Here is an 8,789-nt window from a genome sequence, read left to right on the forward strand (position 1 = left end):
CACCAGAACATAAACTTACTCTTTATATCCCAGCTTCCCTAACTGCTACGTGTTCTCAATGGGATGATAGCAGAAATGGGTGATACTTACAGGCCTAGAAATAAAAACCTCTCATGCATGTCTGATGCAATAGTTAATATAAAATGTAGTCCTACAAAAACAATAAAGTTATGTTTAACAGAAAATAGTATTTTACACTGCTTCCATTTCACATTTAAATTTAAAATATAGTTAAATAAAATTTAAGTTCATTTTCTCAGTCAAACTAGGCATACTGTAAAACTAGAGGCTCAGTGCATGAAATTCGTGCAAGGGGGTTGGGGTCCCCTCAGCCCAGCCTGCACCCTCTCCAATCCGGGACCCCTTGGGGGATTATCTGACTGCTGGTTTATGTCCGATCCGGGGATCGGGCCTCCTCTCACAATCCTGGATCGCTGGCTCCTAATCGCTCACCTGCCTGCCTGCCTGCCTGCCTGGTCGCCCCTCAGTGCCCTCCCCCCTACCAACCTGATAGCCCCACACTGCCTATGCGTGCCGGTCTGGTAGCCCCTAACTGCCCCCCCTCTGCTGGCCTGGTCACCCCTAACTGCCCCCCGCTGCCAACTAGGTCGCCCTCAACTGCCCCTTCCCTCCTGGCCTGGTTGCTCCTAACTCCCCACCCCCCTCCGCCGGCCTGGTCACCCCTTATGGCCCCTCCTGCTGGCCTGGTCGCCCCCAACTATCCCCTTCTGCCAGCCTGGTCACCTCCAACTTCCTCCCCCCTGGCCTAGTCACCCCTAACTGCCCCCCCTGCCGGCCTGGTCACCCCCAACTGCTCCCCCCTGCTGGCCTGGTCTCCCCACACAGCCGGCTTGCTCAGTCATTTGGTCGTCCCTCACTAAGCCCCCTGCTGGCCTGGTCACCTCATGCAGCCTGCTTGTTCAGTTGTTTGGTTGTCCCTCACTAACCCCCCTGCCGGCCTGGCCATAGGCAGCCATCTTGTGATGGTGTGAGGGTTAATTTGCATATTGCCTCTTTATTAGATAGGATGCTCAACAGCCATATGTGAATTGTGACTACCTTACTGGAGAGTATAGTATAGTCACAGTTAATGTCCTCTACTAAAAGTCAAAAGTTAATCTGCACAGGGATGGTTGTTATCACTTATTTTAGGTTTGTAAGTTTAGTATCCAATAGTTGGTCTCCCTCACTCTTTCATACTTTTACTGTATAACTACCAAGCAGCCTTTGTATGGTCCAGGAATCATACAAAGTGGATTATAAGCTAGACAATTAGCCAGAATTTCTCCAAGCAGCTAAAACAAACATTGTTAATCAATTATAGCAGTCTAAACACTCTTAACTAATCACTAGGAGGTGACACATGATATGAAATCCATTTGCCACTCCACTTATGCCAATGATGAAGTTTGATTACAATGGAAATAAATATATTTAGCTCTAAATGAAAATGTTAACTATTTAAAGGAACTAAACTCAAAATAAACAATGTAGCCGACAACTAAACAGGAAATTCCTTAGATAACTGAATTTTATGAAAGTCTATACATAAAACCAGCTCTCTGTTCTTCCTCCTTTATCTACCTGTGGAAACCAAGCTTTACTGAGTCAGGATCTGCTAGCTGGAGTAAAGAACCTTTTCAAGTAATATCAACTCCTGTAAGTCCTTTTCTTATCCCTCAAGGTGACTGACTGACTATACAAGCAAAGTAATCTCTTTCTTTTTACTATCTAAAGTGGAAATTACTAGCCATAAGCAATCGCAATCTCTCTCATACATGTATCTACCTTTAACCACATTTCCTCTCCATCAGAGTACAAAGATGGTGGTTAATTTGCATATGTAGGCCGAATTGGCGGAGGGAAGGCTTTGAAGGTGGCTCTGGCTGGAGCGAAGGCCTGGGTCTCTGGTGCCAAAGGAAAACGGGTGCAGGCAGCCAGGGGAAGGGAAGGCCTATTGCACTAATCTTTTCGTGCAACAGGCCTCTAGTAATAGCTAATATTAAAATGACTTAATTTTCTTCAACACAATTCCTATTCCAATAAAAGTGAAAACTAAATAAAAAGAAACCCCACCAGGTTATGGCAAATATCCAGCAAAAAGAATACTATTTTTTTCATAACAACTCAGGTTGAAACCTAGTCATTGTGAGCTTCAGCACAGCTCCTCCTTACCACCTCCCACTTAGCATGAACCCTTTCATTTCAGACAAAATCTAAGGGATGTCTCTGCTGCCTGCTATGTCACAGTTTTGTGTTTGTGTTTTATTAAGAGAGAAAGGGGATGGGGGGAGAGGGGAGACAGAAATGGAGAGAAACATCTATGTGTTGTTCCACTTATTTATGCATTCATTGTATGTGCCCTGAGACTGGGGATTGAACCTACAAACTTGGCATATCAGGACAATGCTCTAACCAACTGAGCTACCTGGCCAAAGCTGTGTCAGTTTTTTCTTTAATGGACAGGAAGTGGAGTTGTAACACAGTCTCTTCTTTAATTAAAGAACACAAACAATCAATAGCTAATATACCCATTATATAAAATTCCAAATTCAACCCTAATATAAAAATGTTTTTAAACCTTTACAAGTCAATTTATATTCATAAGGCATCTCTAATAACTAGATAGACTCTGAAATTTTAAGTTTTATCATAATTATAATCTATGTCAATGACACTTATCCCAGACAAACTTCTTTACCATCCTGCACCATACTACAAGACTAATAATTTTAAAAACAGGCTTAATGCAAAACTTGTAAAAACCCAGTTTTAGAAAGAGCAACTACATTTAAACACAAAATTAGTTACAAGTTTAAGTATTTCATACTCAGTTCAAGGCATTCACTTCCTCCCATTAACTTCCATTTAATAAATTATCTTCCCTTATTATCTTAAAAGAATTAAACTAATATGTAATATCTTAATCAATAAAGAAATTTTTAAAAAATAAATAAAAAGAAATAAAGTTCATCAAAAAAAAAGAATTAAACTGAAAGATCCATGATGATCAAGAGTGTATCTTGGACAAGCAACTTTCACATAATGCTGAAGGGTGCAATTAGACAGTATGTATCACAGTTCTTTAAAATAGATATAGTCTTCACTTCTAGGAATTTACTCCAAAGAAATAAAAGATCTAATCAGAGAAACTATATGTTTAAGAATGGCCATACCATTTTTGTTTATAACAGGAAAAAAACCCCAAAGCCATGGCCTTTATGATTCAGTTGGATGGAGGATCATTCTGTGCACCAAAAAGTGGCAATGGGAAACATGGTAAGAACAGGATTCCACAAACATGAGCCCAATGCCATATTATACTTGCTATAAAATGAACTGCCTGGTCAGAAATAATGTGATATGAAATACCATGACATAATTGAGGCATTCTGAAAGTCACAAATAGTTTTGACAGAAACAGAGCAGGGAGGGAAGGCAAATCCATACCCAGAGTAGGTAGTTATTTCAGGGAGAACAAAGTGTTGTCCTTTCCATTATGAAGGTAGTTCAATAAAAGCCACCCGCCACCAGATATCTAGCTTGTCCCTAGAAAAATGGTGCAATCTCAGGGGGTTAAAATTGGCTCTGTGCTATTGGCAAAGTGGTCATTCAGCAGTAAAGGTAGCCAGGTTGGTGTTGGTGAGTGGAAGTCCATTTTGCTGAGCATATGTACAACCTCCATACCTGCCACCATGAGGTCCTTTTTTCATGAGCCCACTGGATAGAGATGGATGGGGAAAGAGGATGAAATCCAGAGGTGACATCCACCTGATTATTAAGGTCCTTCTTTGCTGAGGTTGCTCTTTGATGGGCATTCACACCAAATACAAATATTACTGTGTCCGTTCAAAAAGATATCTACATACTTCCAATTATGTTCCTTCCAAGTCCATACTGAATTACCCAAACAATTAGCTACTGCCACAAATCAGAAGGGATCTACATCTCTAATTATCTCTCTTTCTAGGCAAAATGAACAACTAGAAACACTGCTCCAAGTTCTACCCACTGGAAGAATGTCCTTTCAACACTGCACTTCTGAGTCATCACTGCATATGGAGACAGTGCTACAGATATCCATCTTCAGATGGTACCAGCATATGATGTAGAACAATCTGTAAACTAGGATTAAGGTTTTTCTGCCTCAGTCAACTGGAACTCCTCTTAAGGCCACAGGTGTGGGCTGAGAGTGAAGAAAAGAAGCATGAGTATGAACCACAAGGTATATAAAATATTCAGTAATAAAAGGAGGTTATAAAATAATTATACACCTGTTTTTAAAAAAGAAATGTGCAGAATGTACATACAAACAAAAAACATCTAAAAGAAAATTTATCAATATATTAGTAGTTACCTCTGGGTGGTCAAATATGGGTGATTTAATATTTATGTTTTTCTGTATCGAGTTTTCCAATAATCAGAAAAAATGATTTTAACTAAGCAAATTCTCTTCATATAATCTTAATGGAGAAAAAAACCAACAGAATATATATCTGTATATACAGCAGAATCTAATTTTGTTTGGTATAATTAAGTACCTATACAAACTAACTCACCAGATAAATCAGCATGTTAATAGTTGGATTATAAATGATTTGTGCTCTCATTTTGTGACATTTCCAGATAAACACGTAACATTTTTTCTGCAACTATCTTGCAGACACTAAGAATAAGGCTAATAAAACCTCTCTACCATCCTGCCAATATGAGGAGGAAAACAAAAGAATCCTTGACGACACTAAGCTAAAGAATTAGCCAGTTTGGCTCAGTGGATAGAAAGTTGGCCTGTAGACTGAAGGGTCCCAGGTTGATTTCAGTCAAAGGCACACATCTGGGTTGTGAGCTCGATCCCCAGTAGGGGGCGTGCAGGAGGTAGCCAATTAATGATTCTCTCTCATCATTGATGTTTCTATCTCTCTCTCCCTCTCCCTTCCTCTCTGAAATCAATAAAAATATTTTTTTCTAAAAAGAATTAGCCAACCCTGGGCAATCCTACTTTAGAGTTTCTTGTGATATAAAATAATGTTCTCTAATATTTAAATCCAATTGAGTTTTATTACCTACAAATACATTCTAAATAATTTAACTTTTATATGAGGAAAAGAAAGAATAAGTTTCAAAAAAAGAGTCTTGATTAAACTTAAAAGTAACAATTTGTAGTAATACTTCTAATCAAATAGACAAAAAAATCTATTAGGGTAACTCAAATAATTAAGGCTATTTTCTAAACTAATCCATTAATTTACAGCTGATTGTGTTACTCATTAAAATGTTATCTGAGAAATCAGTCTAGTTTGCCCTTCCCACATGGCAATTATATTTTAATCTGTATTAGTCTGTTCAGACTGCCATTAACAAAAATACCAGACAAAGATTTAAACAACAGAAATTCTAGAGACTAGAAAATTCAACATTAGGATTGTTTCTTGTGAGAGGTCTCTTTCTAGCTTGCTGTGTCCTCTCACATTGCGAACAAAAATTGATCTCTGATGTCTCGTCTTCTTTTGTAAGGGCACCAGTTCTAAGGGATGCTCTACCCTGACTTTAGTTAACCCTTGATCACCTCCTTAAAAGCCCTATCTCCAATACAGTAACATGGGCGGTTAGGGTTTCAACATATAAATAGCGGGAGGCATAATTCAATCTACAGCTTAATATTTTTCCTCAAACATTAAGAAATACACCCTTCTTATAAATACCCACAATAGAATACTGAAAGTAATACTTTTTTGTTATTGTTTTTGTTAATCCTCACTGGAGGATATTTTTTCCATTGATTTCTTTAAAATATATTTTTATTGATTTCAGAGAGGAAGGGAGAGAGAGAAACATCAATGATGACAGAGAATCATTGATCGGCTGCCTCCTGCACACCCCCTACTGGGGATCAAGCATGCAACCTGGACATGTGCCCTTGACCAGAATTGAACCTGGGACCCTTCAGTCCATAGGCGGACACTCTATCCAGTGAGCCAAACCATCAGGGCTTTCCATTGATTTTCAGAGAGTGTAGAAAAGAGGAAGGGAGAGAGGGAGGGAAACATCAATGTGAGAGAGACACTCTGACTGGTTGCCTCAGGCACATGCCCCCACCTGGGCCAGGAATCAAACCTGCAATCCTTGGGTGGTTGGGCCAACACTCTAACCACTGAGAAACACCAGCCAGGGCTTGACAGTAATAATTTTTACTGTTATGTATAACTATTTAGTTCTCAAAATATTTTCACAGAGTAAACTAAGCAAACATCCTGGTTTCACAGATAAAGGCACATATCAAGCTTAGAGATACTAATTTGTACAAGAATACTCTAACTAGTAAGTAAAGAAGCTAGGACTAGAACCCAGATCTGAACCCTAGTCCAATGATCTTTACAAAGCTCTTAATCTTGTCATATGCACTTAAGCGATAGGAATTTTATTTCACCTACCAGTAATGTTCTGGACAACAAAAGCAGCTTGGGTGTCAGTAAAGGGAAGGGCAAAGAGCAAAAGCAAAATGAAATGAACAAGAACATTAGCTTGGAGGTGAACAAGCTTAAGTAGTCAGCAGGCCCAATAGGGAAATACAACACAAGGCTAGAGAAATCCTATAGGCCCTTGGGGAATTTAGACTTCCTGAGGCTAAAGGGGAACCACTGAAGCATTTTTAGATAAGACAAGGCCAGTTTTTGGCTCTAGAAAGATCACTTCAGCTGCAGTTTTATAAAGTGGATTGGAAAATACAGAGAAGACAAGAATGGAGACAGGAATTCTGTTTTAATATGTACTCTGTACCACACACAAGAAAGGCAACTTTATGTTAAAAATTCCCACTTTAACACTGGGGGGGGGGGGGGGGGGGGATGGTGAGCTCAAGTACCTTGCCCAAAGGAAAGGCATGGTACTTCCACTATGCCACACTTCATCCCAGTCTATAATCCTAAGAGTGAACAAAGTATAGTTCTAATGTGTCAGAGTGAAACTACTAAAGTATTTTCCCTAAGATAAACCACTCCAAGTCATCATTATCTAATTGGTGTATCACATGAATTTTTTTAACAGAAAAAAAGTTTTATTTATATATACAACATGCATATATGTGGGAAAACTGGAGTAACTCAAAGGAGTGGTTATACTTTAAGGCTTATACACCATCTTAACATAAGGGCAACAAATTGGGGAGAATTGATTAGACAAAAGAAAGGGGGAGTTAAATTGTGTAGTAAATTGTGGCAAGGAAACTAGGAACTGCATGGTAGAAAAGGGTTATTTAGTAAGGTGTGTTAAATGTACCACATGAATTTGTAATTAACCAAAAGGGAAAGACAATAGAGAAAGCTTTCTCAGGATAGCTGAGAATGTTTCTGTAAATTACTTTTTTTTAATGTATTAATTGATTTGAGAGAGAAGAGAGAGAGAAACATCAATTTGTTGTTCCATTTGTTTATGCAATCATTGGTTGATTCTCATATGTGCCCTGACTGGAAATTGAACCCGAAATTTTGGCATATTGGGAAGATGCTCTACAAGAATGTTTTTGATCTACAAAACAACTAATACTCTATGGACAGATTCTATAAATAAAACAAAACTTAAATATGTAACACTTTTTTATGGTATTCCTCACCAAAGTAACAAACTCACATCCTTAATTCAAACCCAAATAAGTGTGCTTTGCCAGGAAATTACTTAAGGAATGCAGTATAATGCTTCGTTTCACAAACTGCAAGGTAAAGTGGTAATTAATACTTTCACAATGAGCATAACCCTTAATTAACTGACTTGAGGAAAACAAAGTACTTCTGCTAAAAAAAAAAAAAAAAAGTCCTATAAATACCAACAAAAGTATCTTGTCCTACCATTGACTTCCTCACACAGCTTACAATATAGTCTCACAAAATCAATCTTAGCTGTCTCAATCCTAGTGATTCATTAACCATATTTTGCAAACAAAACAATCGGAGCCAGTATGATACTTTCTGATAAACTACATTTTCCTAATTTCTTAATCTGTTACATGAAAGTAAAGGACTCACAAAAGTATAAGAATCAATTAATAAATTTTTATTGAAATTCTAAATTACAGCTATTCCAAAATAATCTAAGATGCAGAGTCATTCTCACAGCTCTTTAAAAAAAAAACACCTGAGCCCTAGCTGGTTTGACTCAGTGGATAGAGCATCGGCCTAGGGCAGTGGTTCTCAACCTTCCTAATGCCACGACCCTTTAATACAGTTCCTCATGTTGTGATGACCCCCAATTTCATTGTTACAAATTGAACATAATTAAAGCATAGTGATTAATCACAAAAACAATATGTAGTTATATATGTGTTTTCCGATGTTCTTAATATATTATCTTACTGTGATGTACATTAATATAATTTATACATATTTCATTTTACTAAGCATTTCTCTTGGAACTTCTATGGTTCCAACTTTAGAACCAGTAAGATTTCTTCAAATCAAATTTGGAACATACTCAAATTGGAAATAAATTAAATAATTACATCATTTTAGCCCAGCAGGTGTGACTTAGTTGGTTGAGCATCAGTCCATGCACCAGGAGGTTGCCAGTTCTATTCTCGGTCAGGGTTCATGCCCTGGTTGCAGGCTGGATCCTCAGTGAGAGGTGTGCATGAGGCAGCCAACTGATGTTTCTATCTCTTTCTCCCTCTCCCTTCCAAACTCTGAAAGCAATAAAAACATTTTAAAAATAATCATAATAAAATCAAATCCAGACTCCTATTAGTAGTACCACAAAAGGAAGACATTAAGTCTACTAAACCAATCATTTAAACCAAAGTT

General features: G+C 38.1%; 1 protein-coding gene across 8 annotated transcripts in view; it reads right to left on the bottom strand.

Annotated features, from left to right (window-relative positions):
• The window catches only part of ABI1 (abl interactor 1), a 78,610-nt gene extending 70,102 nt beyond the window's left edge, over nucleotides 1–8,508 (bottom strand). For 4 of the 8 annotated variants that reach the window (XM_023763892.1, XM_023763887.1, XM_023763885.1 and 1 more), the window contains exon 1: nucleotides 8,492–8,507. The gene's annotated coding sequence lies outside the window, so the exon portion shown is untranslated. Of the gene's footprint in view, nucleotides 1–8,491 lie in introns of all 8 variants that reach the window. The other 4 variants (XM_023763891.1, XM_023763890.1, XM_023763886.1 and 1 more) reach the window with 2 other exon arrangements.
• Nucleotides 8,509–8,789: the final 281 nt, after the last annotated feature.

The sequence above is a fragment of the Myotis lucifugus genome, unplaced genomic scaffold, assembly GCF_000147115.1.
Source record: "Myotis lucifugus unplaced genomic scaffold, Myoluc2.0 scaffold_306, whole genome shotgun sequence".
Taxonomy (NCBI): domain Eukaryota; kingdom Metazoa; phylum Chordata; class Mammalia; order Chiroptera; family Vespertilionidae; genus Myotis; species Myotis lucifugus.